The sequence below is a fragment of the Rhinopithecus bieti genome, unplaced genomic scaffold (genome assembly GCF_001698545.2).
Source record: "Rhinopithecus bieti isolate Rb0 unplaced genomic scaffold, ASM169854v2 scaffold_31173, whole genome shotgun sequence".
In the NCBI taxonomy this organism is placed as follows: domain Eukaryota; kingdom Metazoa; phylum Chordata; class Mammalia; order Primates; family Cercopithecidae; genus Rhinopithecus; species Rhinopithecus bieti.
In genome coordinates, this window is record NW_016813861.1 from 1,030,091 (window position 1) to 1,051,814 (window position 21,724).

The 21,724-nt window shown below is 41.4% G+C and overlaps 1 pseudogene; it reads right to left on the reverse strand.

Annotated features, from left to right (window-relative positions):
• Positions 1–14,263: 14,263 nt before the first annotated feature.
• Positions 14,264–15,811, reverse strand: LOC108513281 (dnaJ homolog subfamily C member 7-like; annotated as a pseudogene).
• Between the last annotated feature and the right edge of the window lie 5,913 nt (positions 15,812–21,724).

Below are 21,724 nucleotides of genomic sequence, written 5' to 3' on the forward strand. Positions count from 1 at the left end.
CATGTTGAAACCTCATCTCTACTAAAAATACAAAAAATTAGCCAGGCATGGTGGCGGGCGCCTGTAATCCCAGCTACTTGGTTGGCTGAGGCAGGAGAATGGCTTGAACCCAGGGGGCAGATGTTGCAGTGTGCTGAGATGGAGCCATTGCACTCCAGCCTGGGCAACAAGAGTGAAACTCTGTCTCAAAACAAACAAACAAACAAATAAACAAAAAACAGTTAGTCAGACATGGGGGCATATGTCTGTAATTCCAGCTACTGGGGAGGCTGAGACATGAAAATCTCTTGAACCCAGGAGGTAAAAGCTGCAGTGAGCCAAGATCACTCCACTGCACTCCAGTCTGGGCAACAGAGAGAGACTCCATCTCAAAAAAGACCCAAAACTCTCAACTCACTTAAAGGTGCCTGTGTAAATGTTCATAACCTTTAATTTATGTTTTCCTTCTGTGAATCTATCCTAAGAAAATAGTCCAAAATATAGAAAAATGTTTGAAAATGTTTGTGCATTACAATATTTATTGCAGCTTTACATGTTGTTTATATTGCAGCTTTATATGTAGTCAAAAGCTTTTGGAAACAATCTAAATGTCCACTATTATAAAGATGGTTTAGTAAATTATTATTATAAAACAAAAGATAAAGTGTGTTGCTGTTTAAAATAATGTTTTAAAAACCTTCAGCTAAAAATGAAATATGGCATGCACAAATGTTAAAAAAAAATTCTAGATAAAAATCTATTTTACTGGTTGGAGATCAACTGTGTGATGATACGCATGTTGATAAAGGTCCGAAAATAAGTATGCCATGATGATAATACAATGGTTTTGAACACTGAAATTAAGACTTATTTATATTTGATTTACTTTCTAATTTTCTATAATCCATATATACTATATTTGGAGTCAGAAAAAAATTGAAGAAAATTTTAAAGAAATGGAGTGTTTTTTGTTTGTTTGTTTGTTTTTGTTTTGATGGAGTCTTGCTCTGTCACCCAGGCTGAAGCTCAGTGGCATGCTCTTGGCTCACTGCAACCTCCGCCTCCTGGGTTCAAGGGATTCTCCTGCATCAGCCTCCCAAGTAGCTGGGACTACAGGTGCGTGCCACCATGTCCAGCTAATTTTTGTATTTTTAGTGGAGACGATGTTTCTACCGTGTTAGCCAGGATGGTCTCCATCTCCTGACCTCGTGATCTGCCTGCCTCAGCCTCCCAAAGTACTGGGATGACAGGCTTGAGTCACCATGCCCAGCCTATTTTTAGTAATCTATCTTCCTAACAATTAACATTATCTGGTGGAATTTTGTGCCATGAACAAGCCAATAACCCAGTATCAGAAACTAGAGTAAGTATTGATAATCTGTAACACCTGTACCATAGAGGCATATAAATGTCATGCAACTTCTTGTCTAGCACCTGCGAAATCAGGCTAGCTATAACATTTTTTTTTTTTTTTAGACGGAGTCTCACTCTTGTTGCCCAGGCTAGGGTGCAGTGGTACGATCTCCGCTCACTACAACCTCCACCTCCCAGGTTCAAGCAATTCTCCTGTCTTAGCCTTTCTAGTAGGGGCGGAGGTTACAGGCACCCACCATCACGCCCGACTAATTTTTGTATTTTTAGTAGATACGGCGTTTCACCATGCTGGCCAGGCTGGTCTTGAATTCCTGACCTCAAATGATCTGCCCTCCTCAGCCTCCCAAAGTGCTGGGATTACAAGCGTGAGCCACTGCGCCCAGCCTATAACTTTTAAACATTTCTATAGTAAGTGAAACAAAGTATTGACAAGATCCAGAAAAAAAATTTCCAGATGCCTTCTGTCATTACCCTACTTCGGGTAATGGTTCATTTACAAATGCCTGTCTAACTAAACACTTGGTACTGTAATGTGTTATGAGTTGGGAAGCAAGACAGAATAAGTAATTCAGAGTTTAAAGTCTAATGGGAGAGGTAAATATGAAGCAAATAATCATGTAACTCAAAGCCAGAAAGATTAGTGAGTGTTCGCCAAGCCAAGCTGAGTAGTAAATAAGGCAGGAGGCAATATATGCCCCAACTCTGGAGGCAAGAAGTTTAGTACCTAGTGCTCTCCAACAGTCAGCTCTCCTTCCTTGGCTTGCTTACAGAGGGCTCTACTTCTCAGCTCCTTTGTACTTGGGCGAGTAATGTGTCTGTTTCTGTCCACTAAAATGTGAACAGGAGTCAATATACAGCAATTCCAAGACTAAGGCAGTCTCTTTCCTCTCCAGAGCTTTAGCAGAGAAGTCCATGCCTTGTAGAGGGTACAGGTTACAGGATCATGTCTAGATCACAGAGTCACCGTATAGATAGCAGTCACCCTGGAGAGTTGCCTGGACCTGCATCTGACTGCATTGAAAAGAGACACCTTTTTGTGTATGTCTTGTTTCATAGAAGAAATGTGCATCTAGAAATGACAGTATTCATTGCATCAGCTATGACTGACATCATTACGGCATGGTCCCTATGGAGATGTATTCCACAGCATTTTAAGTTGGTATTCACTTGCCTGATCTCAAATCTCCCCATTGCACATCCCTGGAAACATGGTTTTCTAAGCCCCATTTATTCAATTTCTGGTCAGTTTTCCCTCTCGGGTTGTAGTTATAAGTAGAGTATACTTCTCAGGAGACTGCCACCAATCCCTAGCTGCCTATTTCCACAACTCTTTCTTTGAAGCCTCTTCTAGTTAATGTAAAAATTGCATGTTAATATCCAGCATGAGTTTTCTCTGCTTCACTTTTCTTAAACCCTGTCATCAAATATGTGTGCCAAACACAAAATAAACAATATAAAAAGAAGCCACAGTGGGGAAAAAAACTTCCATGCTTGCAAACACACAGTCAGTTTAACTCAGAAGAGTACAGTGGCATGCTACCCACATATGCCTTGCTATGAGCACACAGATTAGTCAGCCCCGCTAGTTCTACCTGTCCTCATCTGTAGTAACAGCTAACATTACATAGGGCTTACTTTGTGTTAACAGGTTAGAACCAGACCAACCACCTCCATCAATCATGCCAAACTCAGAACTGGAAGAACTACTTCCAGTTCCAACTGAGAATGTCTTAAGACTCACATAAACACTTCCTTCTTCTTTCAGAACCGGAGTCAACCCCCACTTTAAGAAACCAATCAATTCAAAGACTTTCCCCACTTTTGATAGTCCAAGATCAACCACTGAACAACAAAAATTATGCAGTCATTTCCCCTGCTATTTCAGAATTGAAATGTATTCTCTTGGGTCTGTCGGTTTGTGACGCTCATTTGTTTATATCATAATAGTTTTTTTTTTTTTTTTTTATGAGAAACAGGCTTTTCTACAGTTTAGAGAACCCGCCAAGGCTCAGCTGCCACCGACGAGGACCCTTGAGCCAAATGACTTTGGCGTGCTTATCTGAGGGCGCTGAAAGCCTCTTCTGTTTGAGATTCCTGGCTTATGGTGGAGAGATGAATCATATTCTGGGTCTAAGATATGATTTCACTGAAGCTTCCAAGCACTGAATGTGATTTTTTTTTTTCCTGAGAAAATTATATTTTACTGATTGATATCTTTGGACTTTCTGATTAGACTTCTGTTACTAAAAGTTCTTGGTGATACAGCAGTTGTCATCCAGGCTCAGCTTTATCTTGTTCTGTCATCTCATAAACATTATTTTTCAATAAGAGGAAAAACAATAGAGAACGATCAGCAGATGGAGTCCCAATAAATCTATTTCCATGACCAAAAGTAGCCGCCAAAATGTGTGCTTATGGCCAAGATGGAGTAATAAGGAGAGATTGACCCTCTTGCCTGAAACAACCAACACAAAAGGACAAAATATATGAAAGAACATATTTCAGGTTATTAGGTATCAGGCAACAATAAACATTGATTGCTGGGAGATGGGAAACAAATAAGACGACTGATGATTGGCTTGCCTTCAGGCCACAACAGAAAAACAGAACCAAAGAGGAGCTTCAATGTATCCCTGAGTTGAGGAGATGCAGCTGAGAATCTGGAGAAAACGAAGTAGCTAGAGTTTATAGGACAGAGTATTGAAGATTGTTGCAAGGAAAGAATCATCCAAAATAATTAGAGCTAATAATATTGGGTACTCACACAGGATGGGGAATAGTGCCCACTCCCACCAGCCAAACTGAAAAACCTTGTAATTCACAAAGCATTTGGTAAAGCGTCTTGCCTTAATTGTGAAGAATAATTAACCCTGCCCTAAGACTGATGAACAAATCTTAAAAGTAAGCCACAAAAGGATCAAACTATTTTCAAGTAGTTTACATCCCAGAAAAATGCTCGAGAATCTTTTATTATTATTATTTCATATTTTTTATTTTAATAGCTTTTGGGATACAAATGGTTTTTTGTTATATGGATGAATTGTACAGTGGTGGAGTCTGAGATTATTGTGTACCTATCACCCAAGTATTACACATTGTACCCAATATGTAATTTTTTATCCCTCATCCCACCCCTGTCTTCCCCCTCTGACTCTCCAGAGTCCTGTTATACCAATCTGTCCAATCTGTCTGCCTTTGTGTATCCATAACTTAGCTCCCACTTATAAGTAGAACATATGGTATTTTGTTTTCCATTCCTAAGTTACTTCACTTAGAATAATGGCCTCCAGCTCTATCCAAGTTGCTACAAAGACATTATCTCGTTCTATTTTATGGCTGGGCAGTATTCCATGGTGTATATATACCACATTTTCTTTATCTACTCACTGGTCAGTGGGTACTTTGGTTAGTTCCATTTCTTTGCAATTGTGAACCATGCTGCAATAAATATACCTTTTTGTATTACCACTCAAGGTACTTTTCTGATATAATGACTTCTTTTCCTTTGGGTAGATACCCAGTAGTGGGATTGCTGGATCGAATGGTAGATCAACTTTGAGTTATTTAAGAAATCTGGCCAGGCGCCCTGGCTCACGTCTGTAATCCCAGCACTTTGGGAGGCTGAGGTGGGCAGATCACGAGATTAGGAGTTTGAGACCAGGCTGACCAACATGGCAAAACCCCTTCTCTACTAAAAATATAAAAATAATTTAGCAGGGCGTGTTGGCCAGCACCTGAAGTCCCAGCTACTCAGGAGGCTGAGGCAGGAGGATTGCTTGAACCCAGGAGGCAGAGGGTTGCAGTGAGCAGAGATCATGCCACTGCACCCCAGCTTGGGCAACAATAGAGTAAGACTCTGTCTACAAAAAACAAAACAACAACAACAACAAAAGAGAATAGCTACTCCTGCTTACTTTTGGTTTCCATTTGCATGGAATATCTTTTTCCATCCCTTTACTCTGAGTTTCTATGAATCCTTAAGTGTTAGGTGAGTCGCTTGAAGACAAGAGATATTTGGTTTGTGATTTTTTTAATCCATTCTGCCAATCTGTGATTGTTTTGTTTTGTTTTGTTTTTGGCAGTCTTGCTCTGTCGCTTAGGCTGGAGTGCAGTGTTGCAATCTCAGCTCACTGCAACCTCTGCCTCCTGTATTCAAACAATTCTCATGCCTCGGCCTCCTGAGTAGCTGGGCCCGCAGGCTTGCACCACTGTGCCTGGCTAATTTTTTGTATTTTTAGTAGAGAGAGGGTTTTGCCATGTTGGCCAGGCTGGTCTCGAGCTCCTGGCCTTAAGTGATCTGTCCACCTCCGCCTCCCAAAGTACTGGGATTATAGGCATGAGCCACCATGCCCGGCCCAATCTCTGTCTTTTAAGTGGAGCATTTAGGCCATTTGTGTTCAACATTAATATTGAGATATGAGGTATGCTTCCAGTCATCAAGTTGATTGTTACCTAGATATTTTGTTTCCTTTGTTGTGTTACTGTTTTATAGGCCCTGTGACTGTTACGCTGGTAGGAGGTGCTAATCTGGTGCATAGCAATCTTTTGTTTCAAGAGTTAGAACTCATTTTACCTTTTCTTGTAGAGCTGGTTGGGTTAAGTGGCAACTTCTCTCAGCATTTGCTTGTCTGAAAATACTTTATTTCTCCTTCAGTTATGAAACTTAGTTTTGCTGGATACAAAATGCTTGCATGACAGTTTTTTCTGTTTAAGGAGGCTAAAGACAGGACCCTGATCCCTTCTGGCTTATAAGGTTTCCACTGTGAAGTCTGTTGTTAGTCTGATAGCTTTTCCTTTATAAGTTACCTGAGGCTTTTTTCTCACTGCTCTTAGAATTCTTTCCTTCACATTGACATTGGATAGCCTAATGACTATAGGCCTTGATGATGTCCTTTTTCCAATTAATCTCCCAGGAGTTCTTTGAGCTTCTTGTATTTAGATACCTAAATTTCTAGCAAGGTCAAGGAAGTTTTTCTCAATTATTCCCTCAAATAAGTTTTTCAAACTTTTTGCCTTTTCTTCTCCCTCAGGAATACCACTTATTTCTAGGTTTGACCATTTTACATAGCACCATATTTCTTAGAGACTTTGTTAATTTATTTTTATTCTTTTTCCTTTACTTTTGTCTGATTGGGTTAATTTGAAAACCTTATCTTGAAGCTCTGAAATTCTTTCTTTCCCTCCTTCCTTCCTTCCTTCCTTCCTTCCTTCCTTCCTTCCTTCCTTCCTTCCTTCCTTTCTTTCCTTCCTTCCTTCTTTCTTTCTTTCTCTTTCTTTCTTTTGAGATGGAATTTCACTCTGTCGCCCAGGCTGGAGTGTAGTGGCGCAATCTTAGCTCACTGCAACCTCTGCCTCCTGGGTTCAAGTGATTATCCTGCCTCAGCCTCCCAAGTAGCTGGGACTACAGGCATGTGCCACCACACCCAGCTAATTTTTTGTATTTTTAGTAGAGACAGGGTTTCACCGTGTTAGCCAGGATGGTCTCAATCTCCTGACCTCATGATCCACCTGCCTCAGCCTCCTAAAGTGCTGGGATTACAGGCATGAGTCACCATGCCTGGCCTGAAATTCTTTCGTCTACTTGGTCTAGTCTGTTGTTAAAGCTTTCCACTACATTCTATAATTCCCCAAATGTATCTTTCATTTCCAAGGGTTCTAACTAGTTTTTCTTTAAAATATCTATTTAGAAAATTTTTAATTCATATCCTGAATTATTAAAAATTTCTTTACATTGGTTTTCACCTTTCTCTTGTATCTCCTTGAGTAGCTAAATAGTCAACTTTTTGAACTCTTTATCTGGTATTTAAAGAGCTTATCTTCATATAGCTCCATTGCTGGAGAGTTCGTGTGATCTTTTAGTAGGGGATGGTGTTATATAGAACATTGTTTTGTTATATTGCCAGAATTATTTTTCTGGTTTCTTCTCATTTGGGTAGACTATTTCTTGTAATTATTGTTGAATTTATTTTTGATATTACTCTTTTTAAAATTTTTTTTCCCCCCATTAGCAATGTGACTTTAATGTTTATAATTTACTGTAGCCTAATATGGCTCTTAGTGCTTTAGGGATGAAGACTTTGTTCCTTGGTTATTGAGAGTCTCTGTATGATGGCTTTCTCAGATGCTGGTTATGGTAGCAATGTGCTTGTTGTGTGAGCAAGTTCAGTGTCTCCTATGAGGTTGGAATGGCAGAGGTCTCTTGAGGCTTTTTCATTCCTCCACGGTGTGCACTTTTTTATTCATTTAATTTTTCCTCCAGTATTTTATGTACTGGGTTCAATAGTTCAGGCTTCAGGCCAGTAGAGGAGGTGTCTCTAGGTAGAAACTGGTCATGACTAAAGCAGGTAGGTAAATGCAATACCTAATGGTGGGCAGAGGTCTCAGCCTTGGCAGAGGTGGCTGGCATAGCTCTCGGTGAAATGCATTGAGGTCTCATCAGGGGGAAGAACTGGAGTCGCCTCAGCTCCACTGCAAGGCTAGCAGTAAAGCCATTCACCTCCCAGTCACACTCTTGATCCAGTGTTTCAGTTATTCAAATCAGGCAGGCACCTCTTTTCATCTGCAGGAATGTTGATGTTCCAAGTAGAGAGGGATTGTAACTCCACCCCTCATGCAAGCCTGAACCTGAACGGTACTCTTCCTGCAGTGATGCAGTCACCCTGAAGTTTTCTGGAAAGGCTGTCTATAGGTGCACCCATGTTAAGCTCCCATAGGGGAAGTCCTAGATGTGCCTGCAGTGATGGACGAGGGGGAAAAGAAGTCCCCTTCTCCAAGATCCTTCACAAGTGCCAGGGCTGCCTGACTGTTGGGATACAGCTATAGACTGGTCGTGTGGATGGACTCAGAACCTCCTGGTTAGCCAGGGTGCTGCAGGCAATGGTGATAGCTGAGGTCACACACAAGTTTTCTCCTTCCTGACCTCTGTGTTATTCTACCTGAGAATGCTGTAATGGACTGTGTCAGTTGGCCTCCAGCCGGGAGGTGGTGCTTGCAAAAGAGTGTCAGCTGTGGTACTAGTGGTGGGATTTGTGCTTGCCTTATGTAACTCAGGGGAGGTATTCTAGAATCTCAGGCAATGGGTAGATCTGTAGAACTCCCAAAAGTTTCTGTCCCTTGTGTTAAGCCACCAGGGCAGGTGGTGGAGGAAAGCCAGGTGGGGGCTGGGTCAGGCAGGTCCATGCTCTGGCTCTCCACATGCAGGGCAAGTAACCCCAGTAGGGTCTGGGGGCTGGTCCTCTGGCTGCTCTGGTAATGTTCCAGGAAGAAGTGCAGTTGCCTCTGTTGCACAGAAGAGTTTGACAGGGAGTGGGGAATAGCAGGCAACAGTAAACCTACCCAGCTCCTACACACTTAGAAAGGCAGGTCACAGGCTGGGCGTGGTGGCTCATACCTGTAATCCCAACACTTTGGGAGGCCAAGGCAGGTGGATCACAAGGTCAGGAGATCAAGACCATCCTGGCCAACATGGTGAAACCCCATCTCTACTAAAAATACAAAACTTAGCCGGGCGTGGTGGCCCATACCTGTAATCCCAGCTACTTGGGAGGCTGAAGCAGGAGAATTGCTTGATCCCAGGAGGCGGAGGTTGCAGTGAGCCAAGATCACTCCACAGCACTCTATCCTGGGAAACAGAGTGAGACTCCATCTCAAAAAAAAAAAAAAAAAAAGAAAAGAAAAGAAAAGTAAAAGGCAGGTCTCTCATACCTGCAGTGTTACACTAGCATCAGCTAGCTAAGTTGCAGGCAATCTGCACTTAAAATTCAAAACTACCCCAGCCCATAAGCCTTCCCTGTGGAGACAGCAACAGCAGCTTTCAGGCTCTGCTCCTCCCAGTCCCAGCTCCTGTACTTGTGGCTGTAGCACACTTCCCACTTGCCCCCAGTTCTGGCCAAGGGAATCTGTCCCCACTTGAAATTATATGATGAATTTCAGCTGGGAGCTTCTCTCAATTTGCAACCACCACTTGAGTTAGTTGGCAGACTTCTGGGAGGTCCCTTGTGAGGTAGACCAAAAATAACTTCCCTCAGTCTGTGCTGAAGACTGGGAATGCACACAAGGCTCTTCCCACTGCTGCTCCTGCTTTTGTATTCCCCATCGCTCCCTAAATCACTGCCAGCACTCAGTTAAGGCCTTAGGGTTAAGGCCTTAGGGTTAAGGCCAAGGGTTAAGGCCCTCCCCCATGAACGGGATTAACTGGTTCCCCAGTGGGAGTGTATATCCTAGAGGCAGTTTATCCCCCTTCAGATTCTGCAGACCTAATTTTCCACCTGACTCATGGTGTAGGCTGCAGCCCACCATTTCTTTCTTTCTTTCTTCTTTTTTTTTTTTTTTTTTTTTTCTTTGAGACAGAGTCTCGCTCTGTCTCCCAGGCTGGAGTTCAGTGGCACGATCTCGGCTCATTGTAAGCTCCACGTCCTGGGTTCATGCCATTCTTCTGCCTCAGCCTCCCAAGTACCTGGGACTACAGGCACCCGCCATCACGCCTGGCTAATTTTTGTGTTTTGTTTAGTAGAGACGGGGTTTCACCATGTTAGCCAGGAAAGTCTCGATCTCCTGACCTTGTGATCTGCCTGCCTCAGCCTCCCAAAGTACTAGGATTACAGGCGTGAGCCACCACCCCCGGCCGCAACCCACCACCTTTTTCAAAGGGCCTGTGGTTTCTTTCAGTTTTCCTGTTTAGTTCCTGTGTTGCTTCTTGGAGAAAAGTTCGCAGTGTGAAACACTACACACTACTGTGTCTTTCCAAGGGGGAGAAGCATGCTAACAATGTCCCCATTCTAGCATCCAAGAAGAGACCAAGAGTCTTTTTAGGAATATAAAACTATCCAGCACCAAACAAGGAAAAAAATCTATAATGCCCAGCATTCAATCAAGGATGACCATACATCAGGATCTCAAATCTAATACAACACAATTTAAAGAAAGAAAATAAAAGATTACCAGTCATGAAGGAAGCAAAACACCACCCTTAATGAAGAGAAAAGTCAGTCAATTGAAAACAACCTAGATGTTAGAATTAGCAGACAAGGATATTAAAACACTTATTTTAACTGTTTTTCATGTGATCAAAAGTTAAGTAAAGACATGGAAGATGTAGAAGAAGCCTAAATCATATTCTAGTGATGAAAATTTTAGAAATGAGATGAAAAGTTCATTGGATGAAATTAGGAGCAAATTAGATGTTTCACAATAATGTGATTACACTTAACACCATTGAACTGTACATGTAAAAATGGATAAAATGGCAAATTTTATGTAGTGTCTTTTACCACTATATATATTATAGATTTCTATATATTATATATATTTTATATATACATATTTATTATTATTGTTATTTTTGAGACAAGATCTCACTCTGTCACCCAGGTTGGAGTATAGTGGCACAATCACGGCTCACAGCAACCTCAACCTCCCAAGCTCAAACAATCATCCCACCTCAACCTCGCATGTAGCTGGTACCACAGGCATGTGTCACCATGCCCAGCTAATTTTTAAAAAATTGTAGGCTAGGCACAGTGGCTCATGCCTGTTATCCCAGTACTTTGGGAGGCAGAGGTGTGTGGATCACCTGAGGTCAGGAGTTCAAGACGAAGTTGGCGAACACGGTGAAATCCCATCTCTACTAAAAATACAAAAATCAGTCAGGAATGGTGGCAAGCGCCTGTAATACCAGCTACTCAGGAGGCTGAGGGAAGAAAATCACTTGAACCCGGGAGGCAGAGGTTACAGTGAGCTGAGATTACACCATTGCACTCCAGCCTGGGCAACAGAGTGAGACTCTGTCTCAAAAAAAAAAAAAAAAAAAAAAAGTTGTAGAGATGGGTCTCACTTTGTTGCCCAGGCTGGTCTCAAACTCCTGGGCAATCCTCTTGCCTCAACCTGCCAAAGAGGTGGGATTACAGGTGTAAGCAACCATGCTTAGCCTAAAAAAAATATTTAAGGGGCCAGGCACAGTGGCTCAAGCCTGTAATCTCAGCACTTTGGTAGGCCAAGGAAGGCAGATCACGAGGTCAGGAGATCGAGACCATTCTGGCTAACAGGGTGAAACCCCATCTCTACTAAAAATACAAAAAATTAGCTGGGCGTGGTGGCACATGTCTGTAATCCCAGCTACTAGGGAGGCTGAGGCAGGAGAATCGCTTGAACCCAGGAGGCGGAGGTTGCAGTGAGCCAAGATCGCACCATTGCACTCCAGCCTGGGCAACAAGAGTGNTAAGCAACCATGCTTAGCCTAAAAAAAATATTTAAGGGGCCAGGCACAGTGGCTCAAGCCTGTAATCTCAGCACTTTGGTAGGCCAAGGAAGGCAGATCACGAGGTCAGGAGATCGAGACCATTCTGGCTAACAGGGTGAAACCCCATCTCTACTAAAATACAAAAAATTAGCTGGGCGTGGTGGCACATGTCTGTAATCCCAGCTACTAGGGAGGCTGAGGCAGGAGAATCGCTTGAACCCAGGAGGCGGAGGTTGCAGTGAGCCAAGATCGCACCATTGCACTCCAGCCTGGGCAACAAGAGTGAAACTCTGTCTCAAAAAAAAAAAAAAAAGAAAAGAAAAGAAAATTAGCCGGGCATGGTCATGGGTACCTGTAGTCCCAGCTACTTGGGAGGCTGAGGTGGGAGAATGGCATGAACCCAGGAGGCAGAGCTTGCAGTGAGCTGAGATCACGCCACTGCACTCCAGCCTGGGTGACAGAGCAAGATTCTGTCTCAAAAAAAAAAAAAATTAAGGAGTTTAAGAAGTAGATTAAAATTGCAGAAGAAAAGATTAGTGTATATGAAGACATAAAAATAGAAATTATCTACAATTAAATAGAGAAAGAATAAATATTTAAAAAACCATGTATTACTGAGCTGTGGAAAACTTCAAGATGCCTAATATACAAGTAATAGAAGTCACTGAAAAAGAAGAGAGAGGGTAACAGAAAAAAATGGGAAGAAATAATGGCCAATAATTTTCCAAATTTAATGAAAAGTATAAATCTACATATTCAAGAAGCCCAATGAATCCAAAGCACAAGAAATGTGAAGAAAACTACACTAAGGCACATCTTAATTAAATTGAACCAGTGATAGAACATTGTAAACCAGAGAAAAACATCACAATACATACAGGGAAACAAAGATAAGAATGATAGCAGATCTCTTATAAGAAAAAACGCAAGTGAGAAGACAGTGATACAACGTCTTTAATGTACTGACTAACAAATTATTAAACCGTCAAACTAGAATTTTATACCAAGCAAAAGTATGTTTCAAGAACTAAGGTGAAATAAAGACTCTTTCACATATACAGAAGCTGAAAATATTTATCACCAACAGACTTGCTATATAAGAAATGTCAGGCTGGGCATGGTGGCTCACACCCGTAATCCCAGCACTTTGGGAGGCCAAAGTGGGTGGATCACAAAGTCAGGCAATCAAGACTATCCTGGCTAACATGGTGAAACCCCATCTCTACTAAAAACACAAAAATTAGCTGGACTTGGTGGTGCGCACCTGTAATCCCAGCTACTCAGGAGGCTTAGGCAGGAGAATCACTTGAACCCGGGAGTCAGAGATTGCAGTGAGCTGAGATTACACCACCACACTCTAGCCTGGCAACAGAGCAAGACTCCATCTCAAAAAAAAAAAAAAAAAAAGAAAGAAATGTCAAAGGAAGTTCTTCAACCAAAGACATGAAGAAAAGGGAAGAAAAGGAAGAGATGGGTCAAACAGAAGACAAATGGCAAGATGACAGACTTAAATCTATCGATTATCACATTAAATATAACTTTGTCAAAACATCTCAGTTAAAAGGCAGAGATTGTCAAATAGATAAGAAACACAAGGCCGGGTGCAGCAGCTCACACCTGTAATCCCAGCACTTTGGGAGGTCGAGGCTGGCAGATCACCTGAGGTCAGGAGTTCGAGGCCAGCCTGACCAAACCCCGTCTCTACTAAAAATACAAAATTAGCTGGGGATGGTGGTACATGCCTGTAATCCCAGCTACTTGGGAGGCTGAGGCAGGAGAATTGCTTGAACCCAGGAGGCGGAGGTTGTCGTGAGCCGAGATCGCTCCATTGCACTCCAACCTGGACAAGAGGTGAAACTCCATCTCAAAAGAAAAGAAAAGAAGACCATGCTGCATATAAGAAATGTACTCTCTCTCCACATATATATATAGTTTTTTTTGTTTTTAGATGGAGTCGCTCTGTCGCCCAGGCTGGAGTGCAGTGATGCAATCTAGGCTCGCTGCAAGCTCCGCCTCCCAAGTTCACGCCATTCTCCTGCCTCAGCCTCCCGAGTAGCTAGGACTACAGGTACCCACCACCACGCCCAGCTAATTTTTTGTATTTTTAGTAGAGATGGGGTTTCACCGTGTTAGCCAGGATGGTCTTGATCTCCTGACCTCGTGATCTGCCCACCTCAGCCTCCCAAAGTGCTGGGATTATAGACGTGAGCCACTGCACCCCGCCTTTTTTTTTTTTTTATCAGTCTAGCTAGAGATTGATCAATTTTATTGATTTTCTCAAAGAAAGTGCTTTTGGTGTTATTTATTTTCACACACACACACACACACACACAAACACACATGTTAGATGTTAAAAGACAGAAAAAGATAATCTTGCTAACCTTAACTAAAAGAAAGTTGTAGTGACTATATTACTATCAGACACGATAGATTTCACAGCAAACAATATTACATGGAATTCTTCAAGTTTATTTCATAATGATAAAGGGAAGTCATAAATCTAAACATTTATGCACCTAATAATAAAATACATCAAGCAAAAACTGATAGAACTACAGGAGAGGCAGACAAATTATGGTTGGAGATTTAAATATTCCTCTCAATAGAAATGATCTACTAATTATATTTAAACTGAGTGACTGCATTTTCTGGATTCTGGATGATTGCCCTTCATTAGCCAAATTGAAGAAAGAAACTCCTTGGACCAGATGCTTCAAAGCTGAAGCCCTCAGGACCATGGAAGAATACCTTGAAGATATTGTTTGCATCAAAATCACCCAAATTCATGTCCTTCTTATCCAGGTCCTGTCCACTGTGATAATGAATCGTTTTCTTGGAATCAAAGAGGATGGTAAAGACCTCGCCACTTCCTTGATCTTCTCCTCCTCCTTTTGAACCCCAGCACTGGCTCCATCATGCCGATGTGGAGGGTACATAAAGGTCTGTTTCCAATAAGCTTTCTTGATCTTGTCCTCAGAGGCATTCTTGTCCACTCCCAGAACCTTGTAGTAATTATCCCTCTTACTCTTCTTCAGTTCCAGCTGTGCATTTTTTAGGAGCTGTTTGTATTCTTTTGCTTTCTCCATCTGATATACTTTTTTCATAGCCTCGCACTGTTTCTTCATACTGTTCTGTGTCCATCAAACACTGAACTCTTCTCAAGCAAGCTTTTATGTAAGTGTCAGGAGCCTCACTGCATTTGTGCAGCTGTCTATTGCATCATCTAGTTTCCCAAGCTCAGAATTAACCGTATCCCAGTTTCAGTAGAGTTTAGCAATTGCTTTTATATTGTTGAGGTCTATCTCGGGGCTTCTGTGTCCAGTTCATCAGCTAGTTTGTAATTTCCTTCCCTAAATGCTTTATTCCAGTCTTCTTTCTTTGTGTTAAATGCTCTGGCATTTCTGCACCCAACACAGGCCTTCTCATGGTCAGGAGATATTCTGAGAGCCTGTACAAAAAACTGAACAACTGCCAGCTCAATACAATCTTCATAATAAAGGCAAAGACTGCGTACATACAGAGCATCCACATTGGTGGAATCCATTCATAAAATGTCACTGGCCGCAGACTGTGCTTCTGGATAACGACCTGGCATTGCTAAACATTCTGCTTTGAGGGATATTGAAGTGATGGCAGACAGGGGCAAATTCTAGGGCATAGTCCGTGCAGAAAACCACCTTCTGAAAAGCCCACTTCTCAAAACCTGTTTCTGTGACTTTCTCCTATTCCACAACTGCGTTAGCATTTGTGAACTGTTGTGAGTGAGCATTGTTATGATCCGGTTCTAGGGCTTTCTGAAAACTGCAATGTGCTGCCATGGCATTCCCTGGAGAGAGGTGGCACTTGCCCTCTCGTAGATGTCCCCGGAAGAAACCATCAGCCAATTTCACTGACTGTGAAAGCATCTCCAAGCATTTCCCAAAACCTTCCAAGCATCATCAATATGGCTGCTCTATTACTATAATAGCTAGCATTTTTAGGGCACATATCTGTGGCTTTTGTCTAATACTTATAAGCTTCGTTGTAATCTTCCTTGGCATAATGTGCATTTCCTTCTTGCTTCAAAGACTCTGCTTCAGTATTTTAAATTGCAAACTGGCAAAGCTGCCCTCCTTTTATTGAGGCGATCCTCCCTTTTTGTTCTTCTCCATCACTGTCCTGGCAAGCCCTATTTGCTTCCTCTTCATAGAGCAGCCCTGGCTTTGTTGCCGCCATTACCACATTGCACAATGGAGCAACTGACAGTTTCTTAAAAAGCTAATTATATCCCTGCCATATGATGCAGCAATTCCAGTCCTAGATATTTACTTAAAGGAAAACAAAGCTTATATCTATACACAAAACTTGTAGATGAACATTTATAGCAGCTTTATTTATAGCAGCAGAAACCCGGGGGGAAAAGGCTTCAATGTTTATGTTCAGGTGAGTGGATAAACAATTTTTGGTATGCCCATATAACAGAATACAAATCAATGCAAAAAGTGAACTATTGACTCACACAAAACATGGAAGAATCTCAAAATGATTATGCTGAGTGAAAAAACATGTTTTTTTCTCAAAATGCATACTATATTCCATGTATGTAAAATTCTAGAACACCAACTAATCTACCATGTTAGAAAGCAGATCAGTGGTTGCTTGAGGACTCAGAGGTATGGGGAGCAGGGAGAAGAAAGCGGTATTACCAAGGGGCATGAGGAAACTTATGATGTATATTTTCATTATCTTGATTGTCATGCTGGTTGCAAACAAATGTCAAAGCTTTTCAAAGTTTATTGTTTAATTACGTGCATTTTATTGTATGTCAATTTGGCCTCAACAAAGCTGTTAATAAAAAGTTTATCAAACTGATGTTCCCCAGTAAATGAAATTTACTTCACGTCACCAACCAAAACTGTACAAGGTCCATTTTCCTCTGTTCTGTGTTTACAACTGACACTTAATATGAGAGACAGAATATTCAAAAATTCTATCTGCTGAGGGCCACAAATTATCAAGTCTCTGGTCAAGGGTGGCCAACCACTGGTTAGGGGCTCAAGACACAAAACGCAGAACCAACACATTCCACTGACCATGATCATTTGCCCAAGGGTAATCTCAGTTCAAGTGTGCACTTCTGCCAGTACAGACACCTGCTTCTTTATTACCCAAATGCTTGCACACATCTCACAAACTGGCACTATTTCACCAATGATGATTTGGAATTATAGTGGCCACTTTGGGAGAATTCCATATGTTTCCAAAATTGTCCATCTTGCAGTGTTCTTAGAGCAAATGAAGTTGCTCTTCATTAGGACAGTAAAGTCCTAATATTGAATGCACTGTCTTTTTTGATTGGAGTAAAGAAGCTTCTAAATAAAATTCTGATTCCATAATAGCTTTAATTACAAGGAAAGCACCAAAAATCCATAGCTTATTACAGTCTGTCCTTTGATCCTGTAGCAAAGACCTACCTTGCCTTAAGGCTACAGCAGCCACTGCCAAATTCATGGCTGCGTCTGCTGGCACAATTCCAGGGGCTTTCTGGGAGCTAATGCTACACAATTTTGGCCCTTAACTGAAAATACCCATTTCCAGCAAGCTGGTTTACTCCTGTAAGATCGTCTTACCTCTTCGCAAATTACTAACCATTATTATAACACTTTATACTTTGCTACTTCCATTCTTAGGAAAAGAAGAAATGCAAATAACTTGGGGTTACCTAATTCATAACACCTCCCTAAAGTTAGATGCCACTTGGGCTAACTGAAATTTGGGGGAGGAAGCCTAAATTGAATGATTTTACCTTGAAATAATGTCTTAAAAATCCTAATTTGGCTAGGTTTATCCTGAATTAGAAGAATTAAATTTGTCATTACCAGGTAGAAATTTAGCATTTATGACAGAAATTGAATTTGGTTATAGAAATATTTTAAAAATCTCTATTTCATGCACAATTAAGTCATGGATTGATCCATTTACATCCACTAAAAAAGCATCCACCTCTACTAAGAGGAGGATCCAGCCGCCTGGTCTATCTCATTTGGGCAATGATGGAGTGAATCATGTAGGCTCCCAGACAAGGGTCTCAAGATAGAATTTAAAATAATTCCACTACAAGGATAAAGGAGATTATAGAATAGATTGGGACAGAAATAGGCATGCTAAGCCAGAATTCACACAGGAGTTCATTTGAATCTAAACCTATGCTCTTTTGTTGTCTGATGAGATGGTTCAGAGTTTGCATTTCAACTGACTACCTTAGAGTCTGAGCATTATTGCCTCTTATGTAAAAGAGGGATTATAGCGATCTTAAAGGGTGAGAGAGCCTCTGTAAACGCCTGACACAAGTGTTTGACTCATTTTATTTAAAATTATAGCTATTTATGTAGCAGAATGTCAGATGATGTTGTGGAGAACCTGAGGAATCAACCAAAAAAAAAGGTTATATAGCAAATGATCAGTTTTCTGGCCAGGGAGAATTTGTATTGAAATTGACAAGAAAGACGCAGCAGGATTTTTGAACTGTCTGTACATAATTAAGTGAAAGTCAGAGGGAGTCAGAGAAATTATGCTTGCTTTCGCAGCTCCGTTCTACAGCATTCTTCCACCACAAAAAGCTTGCAGGTGATTTGTTCAGACCAGTTCTAAATGCCTGCAGAGGTAACAGCCCCACCTTTTGGAGATTATTACTTCACCTAACTCTGATGAGAGACAAGCTAATAGAACTTCCCATTAAGAGTATTTCTGGATACTAAATTTACTCATTTTCCTCTGTAGTCTCATTCCATTTCTATTTATTCTCACCAATGTTCAGTGATCTTGCTTTGACTTACTGTTGCTGTTGACCTTGACTCATGACTTCAGGTTATTCTATTCACCATCTACCTTTCCCTAGTTCTTCTTCACCCTCTCCCTAAAAACTTCCAAAAAACCTTTCTGAGAGTATGTTTCTAAGTAACAGCCTTACCTGTATGTTACAGCCGATGATGAAGTCAACACCGACGTGCTTCTTTTGAGACAGATTTCATCATCACAGCAGTGAAAGAAACACAAGATGAGTTTTGAGGGTGACTTTTTTTAAGATGAAGATGGCTAGGGAGAAGTCTGTTGGATGAAAGATGAGCCCATTTGGCAAAGGATTAAATGAAGCAGCAAGTTTGATAAATCTGTTTGAGGTTTAAGAATACTCAGACACCTTTTCTTCCCAAGAAAATCCCCACACATCTCTTTTGGAACAAAGGCTTCTCTACAATGGTTCCAAATGATTCAGACATAACTTCCTGCATCTGCCACCAAAGGGATTTCTTCACTTTTAGTAAGACCATTAACCGGCTTGCCAAATTCTTCAGCATAACAAAATCACACGTCATTTCTCTCTTGGGCATGCTGAAATGGTGAAAATTGCCCAGAGAAAATGGAAACTCTGATAATTGATTTTCTTACTGTTTTCAAAAGACCCAAACCTTTCTCTTATTAAATTGAATCTTTCAGGATGAACACAATCAAAACCATGGGAAATACCTCTACATTCTTAGAACACTTTCCAGCTAAAGTTTACAGATGATATTTTTTCAGACACAGATTTAGGATTAAATCATTTTTCTGAAAGAGAACTCTTCTCTCTGAGCTTATGCGGAATCAGCCAATTTGACTATGTGATTTGCTTTGTCCTTTTGATCTAAGGTCCAAGAATTAAAGATGAAAAAAAAAAACCAGGTAAATATTGGCTGTAAAACAGATGTTCATGTCATAAACTTGATACTGAGAAATAAATCTCTCTCCTCATTAGTGAACGACTTGAGGTAGAGACTTCGTTGACAAAATGGCTGAAATGCAGTACCTTTAGTTTCCTCATAAATTATGTTTCCAAATGATTGGATAATGTTGTCAATACGAATATGAGGTGTATATATTTCTGAATCAAGATGCTTTGTGGTTGTCCATAAGATACAGATTGAGTTGCATGATATCACTGCTAGATAGGTATGTGAGAAAACATATTGAACACCGAAAAACAATCTTTTTTTTTTTTGAGACGAAGTCTCTGTCACCCAGCCTGGAGTATAATGGTGTGATCTCGGCTCACTGCAACCTCAGCCCCCTGGGTTCAAGCGATTCTCCTGCCTCAGCCTCCCGAGTAGCTGGAACTATAGCTGCATGCCACCACACCCGGCTAATTTTTTATTTTTAGTAGAGACGAGGTTTCACCATGCTGGCCAGGCTGGTCTTAAACTCCTGAACTCAGGTGATCCATCAGCCTTGGCCTCCCAAAGTGCTGGGATTACAGGTGTGCGCCACCACACCTGGCCAAACATTTTACATTTGAATGTTCTTCCAATAGAAACACTTGATGACCTTTACTAGAATAACTCTTTATATACCAAAAGCATATCTGGGCTATGAAGACAAGTTCATTGAACTATTCATTTCCTGAACACAACTGTATTAGTCTGCTTGGGGTACTGTAATAAACTAGAGATTGGGTGACTTAAATCAGAGACATTACTTTTCACAGTTTTGAAGGTTGGGAAGTTCAAGATCAAGGTGCCAACAGATTCAGTGTCTGGTGAGGATCTACTTCCTGGCTTGTAGTCAACTGCCTTCTCCCTGGGTCCTCACATGACAAAGAGTCAAATTTCTTACTCTTCCACTTCTTAAAAAGCCACTGGGGTGAGGTGCGGTGGCTCATGTCTGTAATCCCAGCACTTTGGGAGGCCAAGGCTGGTGGATCATGAGGTCAAGAGATCGAGACCATCCTGGCTAACACGATGAAACCTCATCTCCACTAAAAACACAAAAACTTAGCAGGGCATGGTGGCACACACCTGTAGTCCCAGTTACTCAGGAGGCTGAGGCAGGAGAATCACTTGAACCTGGGAGGTGGAGGTTGCAGTGAGCCAAGATTGCACCACTGCACTCCAGTCTGGGTGACAGAACGAGACTCCATCTCAAAAAAAAAAAAAAAAAAAAAGCCATTAATCCTACTCTCATGACCTCATCTAATCCTAATTACCTCCAAATCCTCAACAATACATTCCATCATATTGGGAGTTAGAGCTTCAATATATGAATTGGGAGTGACAGGGGAGATAATGCAATTTAGTCCATAGCAATGATATGACAGTATTTAATATCTCAACTGATATTTATACCCTTCTTTTCTAAAGTTCTATATCAGAAAAAAGAATTTCATGAAATGGTCTAGAGATCGTTGACCTCAAATTCTGACCAGCTCTGCTGCTGGAACATCTGAGTTCTACCTTAGGGTGGGTATTTGTTCTTTTTGCCCAGGGTATCCACTCTTCCTCATGATGGTAACAATACCCCAATTTTGCTTTGGATGAACAACCGCATCCCCAATTCATGTGCTTAGGAAAAGGTGACTCCTCTTTACTGTGAGGTGGAGCCTAAGCAAAAGAGCTCACCTCACCACCATCGTCCACCCACCCAGATCCCAGTCACTATGAGTGTTTAAAGGATGGGATGAGCACATTGACCCAGTCTGAGTCAGAGAGAGAGAGTGTGGGAATCCCTAGAATTATAAAGAAGCTGCAGGAGGCAATTCTCCCTCTGCAGAACCTGAAAGTAGAATAACTACGTAAAGTTGAATATGCTGTGGACCACAGTGCAGCGCCTAGAAACAGACCCTAGTGGTATTCTCTAAGCACAGAATCAAGCAGTATCTAAAACTAGCTCTCTTCCTGGATGATTTCATTTATTCCAAAAGACCATCAAGTATTAAGTCAGAGTTTAATTTTTAAATGGCTGCAATATTTAAAAAATCTTAATTGGCATTTAAGCTTCTTCACTATTTGAGAAGTAACATTTAATATCTTAACTAAATTGTTATTAAAGACAAGTTTTTGGCTGGGCGCAGTGGCTCACGCCTGTGATCCCAGCACTTTGGGAGGCCGAGGCGGGCGGATCACGATGTCAGGAGATGGAGACCACCCTGGCTAATACGGCGAAATCTCGTCTCTACTAAAAATACAAAAAATTAGCCAGGAGTGGTGGCACACACCTGTGATCCCAGCTACTCAGGAGGCTGAGGCCAGGGAATTGCTTGAACCCAGGAGGTGGAGGTTGCAGTGAGCCAAGATCGTGCCACTGCACTCCAGTCTGGGTGAGAGAGTGAGACTCTGTCTCAAAAAA